Raw genomic sequence first — 23,258 nt, 5'->3', positions numbered from 1 at the left:
ACTGGGATATATATATATATATATATATATATATAGTGCTCAAAAAAATAAAGGGAACACTTAAACAACACAATGTAACTCCAAGTCAATCACACTTCTGTGAAATCAAACTGTCCACTTAGGAAGCAACACTGATTGACAATAAATTTCACATGCTGTTGTGCAAATGGAATAGACAACAGGTGGAAATTATAGGCAATTAGCAAGACACCCCCAATAAAGGAGTGGTTCTGCAGGTGGGGACCACAGACCACTTCTCAGTTCCTATGCTTCCTGGCTGATGTTTTGGTCACTTTTGAATGCTGGCGGTGCTTTCACTCTAGTGGTAGCATGAGACGGAGTCTACAACCCACACAAGTGGCTCAGGTAGTGCAGCTCATCCAGGATGGCACATCAATGCGAGCTGTGGCAAGAAGGTTTGCTGTGTCTGTCAGCGTAGTGTCCAGAGCATGGAGGCGCTACCAGGAGACAGGCCAGTACATCAGGAGACGTGGAGGAGGCCGTAGGAGGGCAACAACCCAGCAGCAGGACCGCTACCTCCGCCTTTGTGCAAGGAGGAGCAGGAGAAGCACTGCCAGAGCCCTGCACAATGACCTCCAGCAGGCCACAAATGTGCATGTGTCTGCTCAAACGGTCAGAAACAGACTCCATGAGGGTGGTATGAGGGTCCGACATCCACAGGTGGGGGTTGTGCTTACAGCCCAACACCGTGCAGGACGTTTGGCATTTGCCAGAGAACACCAAGATTGGCAAATTCGCCACTGGCGCCCTGTGCTCTTCACAGATGAAAGCAGGTTCACACTGAGCACATGTGACAGAGTCTGGAGACGCCGTGGAGAACGTTCTGCTGCCTGCAACATCCTCCAGCATGACCGGTTTGGCGGTGGGTCAGTCATGGTGTGGGGTGGCATTTCTTTGGGGGGCCGCACAGCCCTCCATGTGCTCGCCAGAGGTAGCCTGACTGCCATTAGGTACCGAGATGAGATCCTCAGACCCCTTGTGAGACCATATGCTGGTGCGGTTGGCCCTGGGTTCCTCCTAATGCAAGACAATGCTAGACCTCATGTGGCTGGAGTGTGTCAGCAGTTCCTACAAGAGGAAGGCATTGACGCTATGGACTGGCCCCCCCGTTCCCCAGACCTGAATCCAATTGAGCACATCTGGGACATCATGTCTCGCTCCATCCACCAATGCCACGTTGCACCACAGACTGTCCAGGAGTTGGCGGATGCTTCAGTCCAGGTCTGGGAGGAGATCCCTCATCAGGAGCATGCCCAGGCGTTGTAGGGAGGTCATACAGGCACGTGGAGGCCACACACACTACTGAGCCTCATTTTGACTTGTTTTAAGGACATTACATCAAAGTTGGATCAGCCTGTAGTGTGGTTTTCCACTTTAATTTTGAGTGTGACTCCAAATCCAGACCTCCATGGGTTGATAAATTGGATTTCCATTGATTTATTTTTGTGATTTTGTTGTCAGCACATTCAACTATGTAAAGAAAAAAATATTTAATAAGATTATTTCATTCATTCAGATCTAGGATGTGTTATTTTAGTGTTCCCTTTATTTTTTTGAGCAGTGTATTTATATTGTTACTCACTGCGCAGAAATAGATGGATTTCCATCATATATGTATTCTGGAGAAGTGTAGATCTTCAATAACAGTCTGGTTTGGAGATGTCAGTCTAATACAGACTAAATATATTACCAAATTATTTTCTCTGTTGATATGAACTGACATGTTTGATTTGTTGCTCACACTTCCCATGTTCATTTTTGGCAATAACAAAAAAAAATATTTTGAAAAGTAGTTTTGGCCTTTTTACTTTGCTATCACGTTTGTCTACTCATGCAATTGCGATTGTGTCATCATTTTACAAATGCAGTTTGGGAAATGGCTTCTTTAAAAGGGCAATGACATCCTTTTTTGTAGTAGAAACCAAAACATTTAATTTTGAGTGAATATGTATATATTCATATTTACAATAAAAATATGAACAATCAGGATGGGTCTAATGGGGTAAATGCAGCCAACCCTATGCTTCAGCCTATTTATTTATAGCCACTATGCTGCATCAGTTGGGCTACAGGTGATATTGATATATTTGGGCCATATGAAGTAGCACATCTGATAATATGGACCATGCATGCTCCAATATGTTAAAATAATTCATATTTTTACCAATATGACATTTTACTGGTATGGAAGCAATTGTAGGTAATTAATTATGACGTCATCACGACTCATGTAAAAAAATAATAGTTGAGAGGAATATGTTAATGTAGAAACAAACGATTATGCATATTTTTATGTCATAAAGTTCATTTATGAAACATCGCTATTTAGCAAACTAGCTAACATTAGCCAGCCAGCTAGCTTTATGCGGTGTTGTGACATGAAATTTGTAATTTGTGTTTTAATGTGTTAGGGATTCCTGAGAGAACCAGCAAACTACGCTGTCATCATGTGAAACAGTGGATATAAAGAATCTAGCTAGCTAAAACATTTATTGCAATTGGATGTACAATTTTGTAAGCTTGCCTTGCTGATATTTCCAATGCAATGCAGCTGATGTGACGTAGCTAGCTAACTATTGTCTTGCTTATTGTGTAGCGGAGGATAAAAATAGCTGTAAGCCTATGGATGTGTAGCTAGCTATGTAGCCAATCTGTGTATGGACCCTAAAACGTTATGTTCTGAACTAATATATTTATACCAAACTGTGAACCTCAGCTATCAGAGCCAGTTGTATCGACTTAAAAACATTCTGGATGACATTAATGAAGCGTATGGATTGAGTAGAATATAATATAACTTTGTGCCAAGGATGCAAGTCGTATATACATGTAGGTTCTGACTTAGAATATGTGTACAAATACCTAGGTGTCTGGCTAGACTAAAATCTCCTTCCAGACTCATATTAAGCTTCTCCAATCCAAAATTAAATCTAGAATCGGCTTCCTACTTCGTAACACAGCCTCCTTCACTCATGCTGCCAAACATACCCTTGTAAAACTGACTATCCTACCGATCCTCGACTTTGGCAATGTAATTTAAAAAATAGCCTCCAACACTCTACTCAGCAAATTGGATGCAGTCTATCACAGTGCCATCCGTTTTTATCACCAAAGCCCCATATACCACCTACCACTGCGACCTGTATGCTCTTGTTGTATGCTCTTGTCGCCAGACCCACTGGCTCCAGGTCATCTAAGTTTTTGCTAGGTAAAGCTCCACCTCAGCTCACTGGTCACCATAACAACACCCACCCGTAGCACACGCATCTCACTGGTCATCCCCAAAGCCAACATCTCCTTTGGCCGCCTTTCCTTCCAGTTCTCTGTTGCCAATGACTGGAACGAATTGCAAAAATCGCTGAAGTTGGAGACATATCTCCCTCACTAACTTTAAGCATGAGCGATCGCTGCAGCTGTACACAGCCCATCTGTAAATAGCCCATCCAACTACCTACCTCATCCCCCATATTGTTTTTATTTGGGCTCATTTGCACACAATTATTTCTACTTGCACATCATCATCTGAACATATCACTCGTGTTAATTTGTTAAATTGTAATTACCTCCCTACTATGGCCTATTTATTGCCTTACCTCCTTACTCCATTTGCACACATTGTATATAGATTTTTCTATAGTGTTATTGACTGTACGTTTGTTTATTCCATGTGTAACTCTTGTTTTGTCGTACTGCTTTGCTTTATCTTTGCCAGGTCGCAGTTGTAAATGAGAACTTGTTCTCAACTGGCCTACCTGGTTAAATAAATAAAATGCACATCTGGTGTGCATTATAAAAACAGAGGAAGAGAGAGGTGTGAAAGGGAAATGGGTAAGAACAGAGAAGCAGGGAAGATGGCATATAATTAATTAATTACAGTGCTACCCTAATAATCTCTCATTTCATCACAATTGCATAATGGTGTCGTGTCCCAAGTTGGCCCGAAGGTTATCTTAAGAGTGGGTGAGATGGTGATGACGGGACTGGGGGTTGGCATCCTCTCTCACATCAAAACATACCTGCAGATGAGAGAGAATTTTTTTTAAAACAAGGCTTAATCATGCTAATACTGTCAGTCATCATAATCATCAGGAGGTGAAATGCAAAACTGACCTTGGATCATTAACTCTGGGACTACTACATCTCTATCTGTATTTCAATGTAAAGCATCTCTTAAATAATACTTCCTGTTGACCTGACCAAGTGACCTCTCACATCTGATCATGCTGTGCCCTCTGTGGGTGGGGTTATAACCTAGAGCATTGTTGGCCCCCCCATCCTTGAAACATTCTGCAGAGCAGCAGACCTCTCCTCTGGCACATGACGGCGAGCTGCAGATCCCCTCCTGGTCCTTGTGCCCATCCTCAGCAAGTTATGCAGGACACAGGTAGCCTTCACATGCCTGTATTCCCCCAGGAGGCAGTCCCAGATGGCCCTGGTCAGCCAACCTTGCAGTGCCCTACACGGTAAATGTAGACAAACGTTTTGAAGGAATCGCCAGTTACAAGGTATCTGTAGGAATATGGAAGATAATGTCATTAGACTTTTACATCACCAGGTCATTGTGGATTACTAAAGTATAATATCCCTGATAACATTGGATAGATGTGTAGCATGTGACAATAGCAGGATCATATCAAGGATAACATCAAACTAATACATAAATACCACTTGAAGCTTGATGAGTTGATCGTTTGAATCAGCTGTGCAGTGCTAAGGCAACAACAAAAATGTTCACCCACCCCTTTGAGTCCCCAGGACTGAGAACCACTGCTCTTCATTGGGACCTCTTCATCTGCAGACAGGCTTTCACTTCATTGCACTGAATATTATGTTACTATTATCTCCGTCCTCACTTCTATTATCTCCGTCTTTACTTCTAGGGACAGGAACTACACAAAAGTACCTGCCCTATCCAGAATAGCCTACTCTCTCACTTTGACAGTTGGGGCTGCTATTCTTTCACCCTCCTCCATGGCTGTTAGCTAGCTACCTACAAATCCATTTAGATTTTTTTTTTGTGATACAGACATGAAGATAGCTAGCGATATTTAATTCATTTAGCAAGCTAGTTATACAGTATGTAAAGTTGGCTAGATAGCTAGCTAGTTACATTAGAAGCTCATTTGAGTTAGCCTGCACTGCACTGTAGCTAATCATACATCGTTTTTCATTTTCTAAATGGATTTACGTTTTCATTTTCTAAAATTGAGGTTCTCCCAGCCATTTGGAGATTTGAAAACAGGGCAGCAAAGTTTCTCACCAGAGCATATTACTATTTACCTGTGAATAAATTCTTGAAATGGATTAAACAATTTACCTATTTAATAACCAGACCTTCAAACAAACTTGCTGTGCTAAATTCTTGATGCACAATCAAACGTGCTGCCAGCACGCTCACAAGCGAGCCACTCACAAGCGGCACGAGGCAATTTACTGCATGCAAGTGTGCACGAGTCGAAAGGCGACAGTACCGTTTTACTTTCACCCCTGGTCCAATGTAACCATACCGAACTTAAACTGTACCAAACTAGACAAATCTACTAGAGCATGACATTGGCGTTGGGGACTGGGCCCCGATCCAACATGCCTGTTGAGTGAATCCTGAAAAAGAGAGAGAAGCTGTGCAGTGAGGTGGTAGCTTTCCTTACTAGAGGAAAGTTACTACAGATATTGCAGGAGTTTCCCCTTGAAAATCAGACATGTCTGTGGTAAGGACAACTTTATTGCTGATCGTCTTGAGGGTTGGTAGTCAAGTTTTCGGTTTAGCCAGTGTGTAACCCTGGCACACAATTTATTTTGACTGCACATTTTTCCAAATTGGACATGAGTTTTGTTTTGTTTGGGCTTGTTCCAAGGGGACGAGAGTTATAGAAGTGTACGTGAGTTTTAGGCAACTATAGAGAAAAATATTTACCAAGTGTGTTTTGTCTCATTTAATTGTAAAGTCAGTAGACGCCATGTTCATGTTGGAGGAGGCGACACATTTATGGTGATTATGTAGTGCAACGGAAGTTCTGTTGGTGGTGAGCAAACGTGTCCAACTAAAATATGTGAGGTTAGGCATTAGGGTTAGCCGTATACACACACACTTTATATATAATATATATACATATATATATATATATATATATATATATATATATATGTATGTATGTATGTGTTGTCTTAAGGGGTTACAGGTTTTGGATTTTCCATTAATGTTTTGAGGTTGGACAAGAAGAGGCAAAGCTAACTATTCCTGTGAATCTTAGAGAATATGTCATGTCTAATGCTGTTTAAGTGTTGTGGTTGCAGGCTCACCTGCCTCATCTAAAGACTCTTCTTTTGGGGTGCTGATATAGGCCACCAAGTGCTAACACTTGAGGTCTGACTGTCTTTTGAATGTCTGGTGGCACCCAGGGAAAAATGACAAAATACAATTACAAAATACCATAAACATCAGTGTATAGCATTAAAATATTTATTTAGCATTTTAAAATACAGAAATACATTTGCAAGTAACTTGCCCGAACAGCAACAACATTCTCTGTAATGGTTACAGAAATGTTTTACTTGCTATGACTCATATGTTGTGGTTTATCTACCTTAGTTGAATGCACTAACTGTAAGTCACTCTGGATAAGAGTGTCTGCTAAATTACCAAAATACAAACATACACTGAGTGTACAAAATATTTGGAACACCTTCCTAATATTGAGTTGCACCTTATTGAAACCAGAAGTAATAGCAGGGATTATACCTATGTTTAATTAAATAATGAATAATGATGTTATTATTGGAGGAGAAGATGTTTTTTGAAACTTGTCCATGTTTTTAGTTCGAAAGGCTCCATCCCTTAGTAGGATGGAGAATGGTGCTGGACTTATAAGGAGTAAATAGAAGTATTATTTTAAGAGTATCTTGCATCCCTGATTCTAGTACTCTTCTAAATTTGGTAAAATTAGATATTTCTCTGTGATTGATTTGGTAAATTACTTTAAATTTTAATTCACCCAGATAGTTAGGGGTGGTTTGGAATCCAAGTTTTATTCTCCCTTAGGTAGTTAGCTGTTGTATGTAGATTATATTTGTGTGTGAAATTTAACACAACAAGGCTGTAAACTTCATACAATAGTATTATAATTTTTTTGTTGAATAAGGTTATAAAGTGAGCAAGAATAAGTTAATTATGGTAGACTTATGTTAAGTATTTAAGACCTATTTCCCTGCTCTGTTGGCTTAAAATATAATAGAAAAACAGTGATTTTATAAGCGTTAAAATTAAGTATGAAAAAAAATGTTGAGGTTCTTAGGGATGGTAAATTACTGTAGATAATGGATCCCACACTATGCAACATATATTACATTATTGGACTGATTTAAGATTAACCCATGTTATTGTTAGATAAAATAGTGGACTCCCGAAGGAGAGATTTCATTAGTACAGATAGCATATGTTTTATGTTTAGCATTCACTATAGTTTTAATTAGAAGATTTTTATTTAAATAGTAGAAAGGGATATGGCATCTGTGGTGATCCAGGATCATTGAGAGTATCGAGAAACTTAATCAACTATAATAATCTTAGATTACTAGCATAGACATGTTGATTTTTTTTTAAAACCATGAGCATAATGGCAAGGAAAAGAATGAAAGAACGGACAGGAGCAGAATATTTGATCGCCACTCTTGGGGAAATTGCGGGAAAGATTTTAAAGAGAAAGGGGGAAACAGGGAGAGTAGAAAGTGGATAGAACCAGAGGACAGAAAGTGCTACAACTGCGATAAAACAGGCCACATGGCAGAGGATTGTAAGGCCCCACCAAGGAACAGTAGACAGACGCAGTATAGGGACAGACGGTAGGAAAGGCAGACGGAGAAGGGCTCCCCCGCCCTATGCTGAGCCCAAAGTGACCTTGATGGTTTGGGAGTAGTTGGAAGAGGGGGGGCCAGGAGGAGAGCAAGATAGAGAGCAGAAGGCAAAGAGAAAGAAAAGCAAAGGAAAAGGGAGAGAGATCAGAAGGAATTTGAGGAGAATGAGAGGGAGAGACTGGGAGTGAGGAGCAGGAGACCTGGAGCGTTACGAAGGTTAGAATCTCATAATAAGCCAGGATTGAGAGAAGATAGAAGTGACACAGAATGGTTAGATGACGATGAGACGATACCCCAATTCCCACTCATAGCCTTACCCAACCCCAGAGCTGGGGATGGAGCACAACCAGACACGATAGAAGTCTATAGGGCATAGACACAGAGGGATGTAGCAAGAGCAGTAGAAGGAGTCGCACATCCTAAGACAGGAATAGAGGGATTCAGGAGAGATCTAGAGGGTCTCGTGACCAGTTTCAAATTGAACACAGGAGAACTGGAAAGGGCAGTCAGACAGAGAATAGGAAAAGACAGGGGGACCACACGTGTCGTTAGTGAACGAACCATCTGAGGAATGGCTGGCATTGGGGAAATGGGTTCATTAAGGAAAATGAATTACTGATTGGTAACAGTTACTGAGTGGAGATTAGTATAGTTAATTTATAGACAGGTATAGATAAACTGAATTGGAGAAGCGAGAACTTAACCTGGGGTCCACTTAGATGTGGGGCCCGATTAATGACAGGATGATTTGTTTTTAACTTAGGAAGAGGAGTTAGAAGCTGTACCCTCTGTGTTATGGTCCCAAGTACCCGTTGATGTGGGGTTAATTAAAGGAGTTATTTTAGTATAAGTAGTCCCGAAGTCAAATTATAGATTTTATTAAAAGTAATTTAGGAAAATTTGAGCCCCCAGAGGGAAGTTACATTTTGATTTATGTAGATTATATTTTAGTGGCTAATCCTACTTGTGAAAGATGTAAAAAAAAAAGATATACTGCAGTTGTTGACGTATATGGCAGAATAAGGCCATAAGATAAGTAAAAGGAAATTATAATTGTGGTAAACCGAGGCCGTTTATCTGGGATATATTATAATTTGAGAAGGGTGTATTCTGAACCCCTCTAGAAAAAAGGTGATTTTGGAAGTACCAAAACCTAAGTTCTCTTGGAATTATTAATTACGCTTTCTATATAGGGAAGTTGAGTGCAAAGAAGGCAGCTTTAAAACCATATACAGCAGCACAGATATATCTTAAAGAGGACAGAACAATTGACAAAGATTTGTTACAGTAAAGCCAAGAACAAGCGCCTCAAAAGGAATTGGACATGTGGAAAAAGAAAGGGGTAATTCTACGAGATAATGTCTGGTATAAGGATCATTTATTTATTTTATTAAAATTAGATATCCGGTAATATTGACATGGGTAAAGCCATGGAAACACTTTGTGGCCTATGGTATAACTAACTACTTAACACATTGTGAACAAACTTTTTTTTTTTTTTATCTGTACACAGAATAATTATCAAGGTAGAGTAAGAGTGCCACTGGGGGAATACTCCCCAGGTAGAATATCCATTCTGTCACATCCTGACCAGGTAAAGAGGTCATTTGCCATAGTAAAATGGTCAGGGTGTGGCAGGGGGTTGTTTTGTGTGGGTTTTGGGGTTTTATGTGGGAGTGTTCTAGTTCTATTTCTATGTGCTGTTTTTCCATGTTTGGCCGGGTATGGTTTCCAATCAGAGGCAGGTGTCTTTCGTTGTCTCTGATTGGAAGCCATACTATTTTCCTTTTGGGGTTTGTGGGTAGTTGTTTCCGTTTAGTCTAAGTGTACCTGACGGGACTGTTGGTCGTTTTTTTGTTAAAGTGTCTTCATTAAAAATTAAGAATGAGCACTATCCACGCTGCGTCTTGGTCTCCATTCAACGACCCCTGTGACACATTCCAACAATTGGAAATGGACTTCATTGAATTCTCCCGAAGTGAGGGAAAGAAGTGGTGTTTAACAATAATAGATAAGTATATTAAATGGGTAGAAGCATTCCCAACTTACTTGGAGGACACGATTATGGTAGCTAAAATGTTAGGTCCAGATATTATCCCTAGGATCTATTTCTTTAAACAATGGATTACATTTTAGCTAATCAGGTAGACCATGTAGAATGCCCGAACTGGGGGGACCGGAGCAAGCAGATATAGAAATAGAACATACCCTAGCAGAACACATGAGAAGGTTGTTTGTTAACCAAACCCGTATGTTAAAGATTGTGTCCAACAGGTGAATTACAGAAGGTGATTCACTCAATCCAACCAGGAGACTGGGTGTGGATCCAGTCCCTGAGGAGGAAAGACTGGAAGCAGCCCCGTTGGGAAGGCCCATACCAGGTTCTGTTAACCACCGCCTTTGCCGTTAGAATAGCTGAGAGAGCTAACTGGGTCCACGTTACCCACTGCAAAAAGGTAGGAACACATACAAGCACTGCTGATCACAGTGTTAGGAGAAGAACCGAGTATCAACAGGGTTACTTCCTTAACGAAGATCCCCTATCCTGACCTTTCATCACTGTGTGCTCCTAGAGTGTGAGTATGGGGTGGTTCCGGGCAGATAGGCTACAGACAGGAGGGGGGGGGGGGTTGGTGGTTTTTGGGAATATGGGGGACCCTAAGCTGCATCATAGTACTAATAATCTTCCTAATACATCCAGATCCACCACCAGTCGGCATAAATCGTACCGAATCTCTACCATTGTTGAGAAGCAAAAGACAAACTACTCAATATAAGGACAGCCAAGGAAGAGTGACATATATAATAGGGGTTAGAGAAGGACAAAACGCGAGATTTAAGATAAGGTGGGGTTACTGTAAGGAGATAACCGATGACAACACCCCCGTATACCTGTGTCAAACAATTATGTCCACATGTTCCCGGTCCCAGGTGTTTAAACACACAGGGGGCAGGGAATATGAGACTAATATCTGGAAATGGAGCGCACGGTGGGGTTTTAAACGGAATAAGGATATTCCTTCATGCATGTTGGGAATAGTAGTAACTATACAAAATGTAACTAGGAGAGACATACTTAATTTGTATCTGGCATGCGCTGATAAGTATGGCAAGGATACCTGCCTCCCATTTCAATCGACGGACACCACAGTGAAATACCAACGTAGTAAATCTATTATTAGGACCAAGGCGAGTTGATCATTCAGGTGGACATTCCTTTGATTCCACTAGTCTACCCGATGTGAAGGATTTCCTTCTTCAAGAAAGGAACCAAGGGGGAGGTAGAAGGAATACCAGATGAACATCTCTGGTTAAAATGGATGAATTACACGGCCAGGGCTCTGGGCCAAACCAATTGTTATGCATGTTCTACGGGGCGACCAACTATGTTGACGGCCCCGATGCCACAGGTAATGTTTTCCTGCGTCTTAGACTTAGGGTCTAACCAAACTGAAGTCAATTGTACGGGGATTGGCCTTGCACGATTGAAAAGCTCCGCCACCCCACCGCCGTTCACGGTGACTCCTGGGGAGTACCAGTGTTACACATACGAATGGCACCAGAAATGTGGGTGAATTCAATGGCTGTAAAACGACAGTGAATTGAATACCATAGCTCAAACAAAACTCTCGAATCTCCTGGTTCCTTTGACGGATGTCTGGTGGGCCTGTACTAGTAAAGGTAGACTCAAACAAGCATTGCCAAAAGGGTGGTTCGGCACTTGTGCCCCGGTGTTATTGGTTCAACCAGTGAGGATTAGTCATCAACGGCCAGTTGTGAGTAAAATGGACAGAAATAAGAGAAGTCTAGTCCTAGATGAGGGTAGCCCCATATGGATGGATTCCATAGGGATCCCTAGATGAGGATAGCCCCATATGGATGGATCCCATAGGGATCCCTAGATGAGGGTAGCCCCATATGGATGGATCCCATAGGGATCCCTAGATGAGGGTAGCCCCATATGGATGGATCCCATAGGGATCCCTAGATGAGAGAAGGCCCATATGGATGGATTCCATAGGGATCCCTAGATGAGCGAAGCCCCATATGGATGGATTCCATAGGGATCCCTAGATGAGGGTAGGCCCATATGGATGGATTCCATAGGGATCCCTAGATGAGAGAAGGCCCATATGGATGGATTCCATAGGGATCCCTAGATGAGCGAAGCCCCATATGGATGGATTCCATAGGGATCCCTAGATGAGGGTAGGCCCATATGGATGGATTCCATAGGGATCCCTAGGGGAGGGTAGGCCCATATGGATGGATTCCATAGGGATCCCTAGATGAGAGAAGGCCCATATGGATGGATTCCATAGGGATCCCTAGGGGAGGGTAGGCCCATATGGATGGATTCCATAGGGATCCCTAGATGAGGTTAGGCCCATATGGATGGATTCCATAGGGATCCCTAGGGGAGGGTAGGCCCATATGGATGGATTCCATAGGGATCCCTAGGGGAGGGTAGGCCCATATGGATGGATTCCATAGGGATCCCTAGGGGAGTACCCAATGAATACAAGCCGTTGAATCAAAACAGGGGAAGGGTTCACTACTACTTTCTTTTGGTGGGTTACGATAAATAAGAATGTGGATTGGATAAACTATATCTATTATAACCAAGAAAGATTTGTTAATCAGACTAGGGATGCAGTAAGGGGACTCTCGACTCAGCTATCCGCCACCTCCCTCAGTCACCAGAGATTTACGACCTCTGGGAAATGGACAAAGCTTGAGTGATAGTTGAGTTCAACCATTGAGATAGCAAAATTCCCGTGACACGAAGGTACCCTACATGACCAAAAGTATGTGGACACCTGTTCATCGAACACCTCATTCCAAAATCATGGGCACTAATATTGAGTTGGTCCCCCCTTTTCTGCTATAACAACTTCTGCTCTTCTGGGAAAGCTTTCCACAAGATGTTGGAACATTGCTGCGGGGGACTTGCTTCCATTCAGCCACGAGCATAAGTGAGGTCGGGCACTGATGTTGGGAAATTAGGCCAGGCTTGCAGTCGCCATTCCAATTCATCCCAAAGGCTTTCGATGGGGTTGAGGTCAAGGCTCTGTGCAGGCCAGTCAAGTTCTTCCACAGCGATCTTGACAAACCATCTCTGTATGGATCTCGCTTTGTGCACAGGAGCATTGTCATGCTGAAACAGGAAAGGGCCTTCTCCAAACTGTTGCCACAAAGTTGGAAGCGCAGAATTGTATGTTGTAGCATTAAGATTTCCCGTCACTGGAACTAAGGGGCCTAGCCCGAACCATGAAAAACAGCCCCAGACCATTATTCCTCGTCCACCAAACTTTACAGTTGGCACTATGCATTGGGGCAGGTAGCGTTCTCTTGGCATCCCCCAAACCCAGATTCGTCCGTCGGACTGCCAGATGGTGATTCATCACTCCAGAGAACGTGTTTCCACTGCTCCAAAGGCGGCGAGCTTTACACCACTCCAGCCGACGCTTCGCACATGGTGATCTTAGGCTTGTGTGCAGCTGCTCGGCCTTGGAAACCCATTTCATGAAGCTCCCGACGAACAGATTTTTTTATAGCACTTACCTCTGTACGCTCAAGAAAGGAATGAGGGACAGAGAGGAGGAGATGGAAACGCACGGTGGTGAGATTCTGTAGCTGAAGGTAATGTATTAGCCTATTTTTAATGAAAATATAAACAATGCCCTATTACTAGGCTATTCAACAGCCTACAATTTGAATTTGTATTTGGTAACTTTAATCAGCTGTTAGGAATCCCTTTGGCTCTGCAGTCTAGGGGGGATGGAAATGAGACCCGTAACATAACTCATGCAAATTATAGTGATAAAGAACAGTGAGAACAAAAACCGCAGACAACTTAAATTTACCGTCAAACACTAAAGGTTTATTTTAGAACACACGGTAAAGGGGGGCGGGAAAAGGGGCTGAGCTGGACCCAAGGAAAGAAACAAAAATTCAAAACTAGACTAACCTACTTCAAGAACAGCTAGCTAACTAACCAAAAATAGTGGGTGGTCCGCCCAGTTATAACTAGGGTATTTAGACAAGGGTTACCTACGGGTAGTGTATGCCCATGGGCGACTTGTCTTGGTACCCCCTTTTCCCACCAACAAACAAACAAACAGTCAACACTTTAACAAAAACAATACTCACAGGCTGACGGACAAAGTGACATGTAGTTGCCAAAAGCGAGAGCTGTATTCAGATAGAGATATAGACACAGAGAGTGAGATTGAACTAAAGACAAAACAACTGGCTGGGTTTTTAAACCAAGGGAAAGGGATGTGATTGGTTGAGGGAAAAGGAGCAGGTGTCTTGGTTGGTGACTGATTGATGACTGATTGGGGAATATTGATTGTCACCTGTGAGGGGAGAAGGAGAGAAAAGAAACATCAGCCCTGCACAATCAATGAACCAACAGCATCGCCTAGGCCTATACGTTCTCTCCCAGATTCATGGATAGAACGTTTGGAGCGTAGCATAAGGAAACCAGTCCATCCAGTATGCATGATAATACAGTCCACACTCAAAGGCCATTTACTTTGTTTAATTTTGGAGTATAGGCTAAACCAATTATGTACCAATATATTTTTTTATTTTTTTAACTTTCTTCAAATTGCTCATGAAAGTGATGTCACTTTTTGTAGCCTAATGGAGATTTTTTAAAAGCATGATACTGTAATGAAACAGGGAGGGAGCAGGTCTCGAACCCTCGACCTTCTAGCCCGAGGTCCGGCACACTATCGACTGTGTCGCAAAAGCATGCTCGTGCGGCAGAGTCGATTTCCAGACTTATAAACCCAGGGTCGTTACAATACTGTTTTGATGCAAAGTGTTTGATGCAAATGAAATCAAAAATCACATCCTGGTTAGAGGGACAATAGAGCCCTGAATACCAGGCCATTAGGCCTCTGGTCTAAAGTAGTGCACTATATATAGGGAATAGGGTTCTATAGGGCTCTGGTCTAAAGTAGTGCACTATATAGGGAATAGGGTTCTATAGGGCTCTGGTCCTAAGTAGTGCAATATATATAGGGTTCTATAGGGCTCTGGTCCTAAGTAGTGCACTATATATAGGGTTCTATAGGGCTCTGGTCTAAAGTAGTGCACTATATATAGGGAATAGGGTTCTATAGGGCTCTGGTCTAAAGTAGTGCACTATATAGGGAATAGGGTTCTATAGGGCTCTGATCTATTGTAGTGCACTATATATAGGTAATAGGGTCCTATAGGGCTCTGGTCTAAAGTAGTGCACTATGTAGGGAATGCGGTGTTTTTAAATGTGTAGATTTTCCTTTTCTACAGCTCATTGGAACAGAGTTGTTGGGTAAATAAACAGCCACCATTGTTTAGGAGCATGAGAACTTGGGGTTGATTGGTGTTTATGGATCGGCCCCTTTTAAAAAAAAAATGTTGGCCTAAAATGACATACCCAAATCTAACTGCCTGTAGCTCAGGCCCTGAAGCAAGGATATGCATATTCTTGGTACCATTTGAAAGGAAACACTTTGAAGTTTGTGGAAATGTGAAAGGAATGTAGGAGAATATAACACAATAGATCTGGTAAAAGATAATACAAAGAAAAAAAACGACCGTTCTTTTGTATTTTTTTGTTCCATCATCTTTGAAATGCAAGAGAAACGCCATAATGTATTATTCCAGCCCAGGTGCAATTTAGATATTGGCAACTAGATGGCAGCAGTGTACGGGCAAAGTTTTAGACTGATCCAATGAACCATTGCATTTCGGTTCAAAATGTTCTATCAAGACTGAATGTGCCTAATTTGTTTATTAATAACTTTTCATGTTCAAAACTGTGCACTCTCCTCAAACAATATCATGGTATTATTTCACTGTAATAGCTACTGTAAATTGGAGAGTGCGTTTAGATTAACAAGAATTTAAGCTTTCTGCCAATATCAGATATGTCTATGTCCTGGGAAATGTTCTTGTTACTTACAACCTCATGCTAATCGCATTAGCCTATGTTAGCTCAGCCGTCTCACAGGGGACCCACCAATCCTGAAGAAGATATAAGGGGTTGATTGGGGTTTTATATGGGGGTTGATTGGTGTTTTATATGGGGGTTGATTGTTGTTTTATAAGGGGTTGATTGGTGTTTTATATGGTGGTTGACTGGGGTTTTATACAGGGGTTGATTGGTGTTTTATACAGGGGTTGATTGGTGTTTTATATGGTGGTTGACTGGGGTTTTATACAGGGGTTGATTGGTGTTTTATATGGGGGTTGATTGGTGTTTTATATGGGGGTTGATTGGTGTTTTATATGGGGGATGATTGTTGTTTTATATGGGGGTTGATTGGTGTTTTATATAGGGGTTGATTGGGGTTTTATATGGGGGTTGATTGGGGTTTTATATAGGGGTTGATTGGGGTTTTATATAGGGGTTGATTGGGGTTTTATACAGGGGTTGATTGGGGTTTTATACAGGGGTTGATTGGGGTTTTATACGGGGGATGATTGGTGTTTTATATGGGGGTTGATTGGTGTTTTATATGGGGGTTGATTGGTGTTTTATATAGGGGTTGATTGGGGTTTTATATGGGGGTTGATTGGTGTTTTATATAGGGGTTGATTGGGGTTTTATATGGGGGTTGATTGGTGTTTTATATAGGGGTTGATTGGGGTTTTATATAGGGGTTGATTGGGGTTTTATATAGGGGTTGATTGGGGTTTTATACAGGGGTTGATTGGGGTTTTATACAGGGGTTGATTGGGGTTTTATACGGGGGATGATTGGTGTTTTATATGGGGGATGATTGGTGTTTTATAAGGGGTTGATTTGAATAAATTATTCTTCAGTAGATTTCACTGTGGTTTATTTGCTGGAATCCATTGTGAGATTCTCCATACAAGATTATCTCTGACAAGATTCTTGATTTTTGGCCCTGATTTAGGCTCAGCGATGTTAGGATTTTTGAATTTGTTGTGTTCGCCCAGCATTAGACAAGATTCTCTGACAATATTCTCTCAGACAATATTTTCCAGACAATGTCAGTGAGGGAAACCTTAAGTCTAAAAGACGTGTGTACACTGCTTCTGAACCCCAATTCATCCAATCATCTCCCTCCTTCCTCAATCCTGCTCCCACCCCCCCAGGAGCTTTGTCCAATCATCTCTCTCCTTCCTCAGTTTTGTACCCACCTCCCAGGAGCCTTGTTCATCCCACTATCCACCACCAGAGCTCCCAACCAGTGAGGATCCCCCTTAGCCAATGAAATCTCTGAATCATTGGGCGAGTTTGGATGCTGAATGGCTGATTGGTTAGAAGACATGGAAGTGGAGGTGGAGATGTTGTTTCTCAGTCCTCCATTGGTGCCACTGTTGCTACCTGCTCCTTGAGTGCTGCTGCTGTTGAAATTGGCATGGTTACAAAAGTTGTTGTGGCTGGTACCATTGCAAAAGTTGGCTGGAGTAGTGGTGTTGGGGTTGGTGGTGCTGATAGTGCTGGGGTGCATTAATACTAGAGGAGCTGTTGTTGGGATTGTGAGCTGGGGTGCGAGAGGGGGGGGTTTAAAGGAGAACACTCTCTCCCCGCCACCTCCCTAGGGGCTGAGGGCTCCAGGCTGTAGGCCTTTGGGTGACTGTGTGTTATCTGTCGAGACATCAGGCCCTGCCCGGGCCGGAGCTTCGATATGGGGCAGAGTTCCGGAGGGTTGCCAGGGTCAGGGAAGGAGAAGGCCGGAAGACAAGGACCCTGTCCCTCCTAACTCAGCCAGGGGAAGGCAGAGGGGGTGTACGACCCGGGGGTAGCAGACCTCCAGAGCCCACCATCAGAGGGGCCAGGGAGCTGGTGCTGCAATCCCAGGTGTGAGCTCCATCGGGCGGGCCGCAGGCGAGGCATGGCTGGGGGAACACAGTGGATGGGGGTCTGGGGGCAGCTGTAGAAGCCAGACCTCTCGTACAGTGGCATGGAGGAGAAGATGTAGTCAAGGTGGCTGGAGTCGTGAAGTGGACGGGGCCCGGCATGAAGGTGGCCCCCTCGATGTGCAGGAAGAGGGGGGAAGCGGCTGAACGAAGCACCGGGGCACCGGCAGAGCAGTGAAACGCTGGAGGAGTGGGGGAAGACTGGGGAATGAACCCCCAGGAGGCGACTCAGACCCCCCCTCCCCAGGAGAGGAGTGGTTGGCCTCCTCATGCTCCTTGATCTGCTCCAGGTAGAACAGGGTTGAGTTCATTAGACAGCAAATGGAAGAAAACAGTCTGAAACAGGGAGGGACTACAGTACCTGACTTTCTCCAATAAGACACACTTATTGTAATTTCCTGTTGTAAAATGTTTTTAATGTTTTCTGTTCTGCATACCCTAATGAACACAACCCAAGTCTCAATCATGGTGGACTGGTCTAACATAAACCTCTACAAGACGAATGCAATGGAATGAATGATGTGAGAGAGAAAATGTAATGATAGAGCAGAAGCCAAATAGAGCAGAAGAATTTAATGGCATTTTAAATGGAGGATGCCAAACCTGGAGATAGTTGGCTTCAAAGTCCTCATCGTCTTCCCCAAATGGATTTATCATTTGTTCTGCCACCTGTCCACACACAGAGAAAATCAACCATTATACAATCAACCATCCACCCTTCCCTCCCTCCTTCCTTCCCCACCTTGAGCCAGCCCATGTAGAAGAAGAACTGTAGCAGGGTGAAGACAGGCAGGTATAAGTCGATGTCGTTACCAGCGTAGCCCTGGGCGGGGTCTAAGACTGTCGACCAATCAGACACACCAGGAAGAAACTGTAGACTGCGACAGTCACCACCTAAAACAAAAAGACTACAGTCATTATCTAACACCAAAACACTACTGTCACTATCTAACACTACGGTCACTATCAAACACTGTATATATGATGGCGTTAGCTGTATATATGAGGTTTCCTGTATGTATGAAGTTACCTGTGTATATGATGAGGTTACCTGTATATATGATGACGTTACCAGTATATATGAAGTTACCTGTGTGTATGATGAGGTTACCTGTGTGTATGATGTTACCTCTGTGCATGATGAGGTTACCTGTGTGTATGATGTTACCTCTGTGCATGATGAGGTTACCTCTGTGCATGATGAGGTTACCTCTGTGCATGATGAGGTTACCTCTGTGCATGATGAGGTTACCAGTATATATGATGAGGTTACCTGTGTAAATGAGGTTACCTGCGTAAATGATGAGGCTACCTGCGTGTATGATGAGGTTACCTGTGTAAATGATGAGGTTACCTGTGTGTATGATGCTGAAGGAGTAGTGTAGTGAATATGATCAGTTCTCTCCACAGCAGCTTGTAGATGCTTCCCTTCCATTGGAGGAGCAGATGAGAGAAGGACCCTAGCCCCACGTCAGCAACTCTCTGCGAGTATGTTACCATCATCGCTACCCATCACTGGCCAGGCTGGCTGGCTGGTTTGTTGACTAACTGGCTGGCTGGTTTGTTGACTAGCTGGCTGGCTGGTTTGTTGACTAGCTGGCTGGTTGACTGGTTGGTTGACTGGCTGGTTGGTTGACTGGCTGGTTGGTTGACTGGCTGGCTGACTGGTTGGTTGACTAGCTGGTTGGTTGACTGGCTGGCTGGTTGACTGGCTGGCTGACTGGTTGGTTGACGACTAGCTGGTTGGTTGACTGGCTGGCTGACTGGTTGGTTGACTGGCTGGTTGGTTGACTGGCTGGCTGGTTGACTGGCTGGCTGGCTGGTTGACTGGCTGGCTGACTGGTTGGTTGACTAGCTGGTTGGTTGACTGGCTGGCTGGTTGACTGGCTGGTTGGTTGACTGGCTGGCTGGTTGACTGGCTGGCTGGTTGACTGGCTGGCTGACTGGTTGGTTGACTAGCTGGTTGGTTGACTGGCTGGCTGGTTGACTGGCTGGCTGGTTGACTGGCTGGCTGGTTGACTGGCTGGCTGGCTGGCTGGTTGACTGGCTGGCTGGTTGACTGGCTGGCTGGTTGACTGGCTTCAGCACAGACTGAGAAAGCTGCCCTCTGTGTATCAACGTGTTCCTCCACCTACTGTAACTTTGTCTGTTTCACAAGTCTACTCTCCAAAACACTGACATCATATGCGGTCACACATCTACTCAAACACGAACTAACAGGAGAGGTAATTCTTATAGGTGTTATCTCATGGATCCACAATCTGAAGACATAGTGCTATTTAAGGTTAAAGTTCAGCAGAAGGGCAGAGAGAGAGAGAGAGAGAAAGTAGGATGTGGTAGTTAACAGAGTCATTTCATAGACACTCAGCATCACATACGGAGCTATCCACAGATAATCAATCACATGGGCCTGGACTAAAGCTTTCCAACTCAATCGAGATCATAATATTCACATCCATTTATCTACATTTTTATAGATTGATTGTATATTATATCTACAGTATACTCACTGTGCATCACACACACATTACAGAGAGATGAATAACTAAAAAAATAATTGAATATGTATTCAGTTCCCTTTAGTTATACCCTATTGAATACAAGTTATACAATGATTGATCAGATTGATTGCATATGATATACTCACTGCGCGTTAAGGGAAGGTGTGTTGCCAGTCTTGGTAGAGAATGTTGGAGTGACAGATGTGGGAGAGGAAAGGAGAGGGACTCGTAGACCTCCGAAAGGAGAATGAAGGACTCGTAGACCTCCGAAAGGAGAATGAGGGACTCGTAGACCTCCGAAAGGAGAGGAAAGGAGAGTACTCGTAGACTTCCGAAAGGAGAGGGACTCGTAGACCTCCGAAAGGAGAATGAGGGACTCGTAGACCTCCGAAAGGAGAGGAAAGGAGAGGGACTCGTAGACCTCCGAAAGGAGAATGAGGGACTCGTAGACCTCCGAAAGGAGAGGAAAAGAGAGCACTTGTAGACCTCTGGTCACTTGATGTGTTAATAAGCTGTTTCTGCAACAAAGCTTCATTCTAAGGCCTGGTCCCGAGCTAATCTCACATCTGTGTACAACACAGCACACATTAAAACATTACATGTTTAAAGTAAAAACCACATTTCTATTGAAAAAAAAAGGATTCAGTGGTTGTCAGACCAGGCTGCAACATATCGCAACCAAGCAAAAACCCGTAACCCAATTATTTTGTAAGATCACATATTAAATGAATATCTCCCAACTCTCCCTCTTCATTTCTCATGTAAGAGAGTTAGCATGGTGACTAGTAACTCTAAGCGGGCTAACAGACTCTGATATGGATTTGAGCCTTGGCCGTCATACACACACACAAACACTTATTTTGTTCTATCATTTGCCACATGTGTTCGACATGTGTGTCCTCCAATCTATTCTGAAAGGAAAAGGGTCTATTCTATCCTTGTAACCAGAGGATCTATCAGAATGGTGGGCTGAGTTCTTCAACAAGTATAGCTACATTTCTTTAACTAGGCAAGTCAGTTAAGAACAATTTGTTATTTACAGTGATGGCCTACCCCGGCCAAACCCAGACGACACTGGGCCAATTGTGTGCTGCCCTATGGGACTCCCAATCACGACCAGTTGTGATACAGCCTGGATTCGAACCAGGGTGTCTGCAGTGACACCTCTAGCACTGAGATGCAGTGCCTTAGACCACTGCGCCACTCGGGAGGCCCATGCTAACCACAGAGAAGTTAAATTGTTGAAACGAATGAATTTATACACTTTATATACAGCAGTATGTGGACACCTCTTCAAATTAGTGGATTTGGCTATTTCAGCCACACCCGCTGCTGACAGATGTATAAAATCGAGCACACAGTGATGCAATCTCCATAGACAAACATTGGCAGTAGAATGGCTCATACTGAAGAGCTCAGTGACTTTCAACGTGGCACCGTCATACAATGCCACCTTTCATCAAATTTCTGCCCTGCTAGAGTTTCCCGGTCAACTGTAAGTGCTGTTATTGTGAAGTGGAAACGTTTAGGAGCAACAATGGCTCAGCCGCAAAGTGGCAGGCCACACAAGCTCACAGAACGGGACTGCCGAGTGTTGAAGCGGGTACCGTGTACAAATCGTCTGTCCTCGGTTGCAACACTCAGTACCTAGTTCCAAACTGTCTCTGGAAGCTGAAACTGTTCACCGGGAGCTTCATGAAATGGGTTTACATGGCCGAGCAGCAGCACACAAGCCTAAGAACACCATGCACAATGCCAAGCGTCGGCTGGAGTGGTGTAAAGCTCGACTGGACTGATCTAGGTTTGGCGAATGTCAGGAGAACGCTACCTGCCCCAATGCATAGTGCCAACTGTAAAGTTTGGTGGAGGAGGAATAATGGTCTGGGGCTGTTTTTCATGGTTTGGGCTAGGCCCCTTAGTTCCAGTGAAGGGAAATCTTAATACTACAGCATACAATTTCATTCTAGATGATTCTATGCTTCCAACTTTGTGGCAACAGTTTGGGGAAGGCTCTTTCCTGTTTCAGCATGACAATGCCCCTTATGCACAAAGTTGGGATCCATACAGAAATGGTTTGTCGAGATCGGTGTGGAAGAACTTGACTGGCCTGCTCAGAGCCCTGACCTCAACCCCATCGAACGCCTTTGGGATGAATTGGAATGGCGACTGCGAGCCAGGCCTAATCGCCCAACATCATGGCCCGATTTCACTAATGCTCTTGTGGCTAAATGGAAGCAAGTCCCCCACAGCAATGTTCCAACATCTAGTGGAAAGCCTTCCCAGAAGAGTGGAGGTTGTTATAGCAGGAAAAGGGGGGGGGCAACTCCATAGTAACGCCCGTGATTTAGGAATGAGATGTTCGACGAGCAGGTGTCCACATACTTTTGGTCATGTAGTGTAATTGTGATTCAAACCTCTCCTTCGCCACCTGGTGGTAGTAATGCGCATTGCAGGTCAGCAGGAGGCGTGAGGTGTTTGTAATATTAACCGGCTCAATGAAGAGAACAATGACACGAACTGAACAGGAGGGTGAACTTCGGACTGTGCTGTTGTTTCTGTCCTCTGCAACTTTCGGTCGAATGACATAACATGTCACTAAGATTAAGAACATTTTCAGTATTTTGCCATTAATTGATTACCAAGTTTGGACAATACATGGTGAGTTGCTATATCTTCTGCATTCCATTGTCAAAAGTTAGCGTAGCGGTCCATACTCCGTATAGCCAGTCAATCTATAAACTTGTCTGAATAAATAACCCATCTTAAACGAATAGGCTTACATAACATAAAAACGCAATTTGATAGGTATGCCCATTTTTTTTAGCGTGATTATTTATATGAAAGAAAATAACACATGAAGTTTCATTTGGCCAGAAGAGGGGCGAGTTGAAGTCCCCGGCGGGAGTGGAGTGAACTGGTCAGTTGATTAAAATTAGGCCTAGGGCCTCATTGATTCAGCAGGTTGAAAGTCCACCGAAGTATTTTCTATTCTATTCT

General features: G+C 43.4%; 1 protein-coding gene across 4 annotated transcripts in view; it reads left to right on the top strand.

Moving 5' to 3' along the window:
* Positions 1-22,733: 22,733 nt before the first annotated feature.
* Positions 22,734-23,258, top strand: part of rab3il1 (RAB3A interacting protein (rabin3)-like 1) — a 42,514-nt gene continuing 41,989 nt past the window's right edge. For 2 of the 4 annotated variants that reach the window (XR_003878016.1, XM_029751875.1), the window contains exon 1: positions 22,735-22,919. The gene's annotated coding sequence lies outside the window, so the exon portion shown is untranslated. Of the gene's footprint in view, positions 22,920-23,135; positions 23,179-23,258 lie in introns of all 4 variants that reach the window. The other 2 variants (XM_029751876.1, XM_029751878.1) reach the window with 2 other exon arrangements.

This window comes from Salmo trutta, chromosome 4 (genome assembly GCF_901001165.1).
Source record: "Salmo trutta chromosome 4, fSalTru1.1, whole genome shotgun sequence".
NCBI classification, from domain to species: Eukaryota; Metazoa; Chordata; class Actinopteri; order Salmoniformes; family Salmonidae; genus Salmo; species Salmo trutta.
Note: the sequence above shows the minus strand (reverse complement) of the source record. Positions and strands in the feature narration are given on the sequence as shown.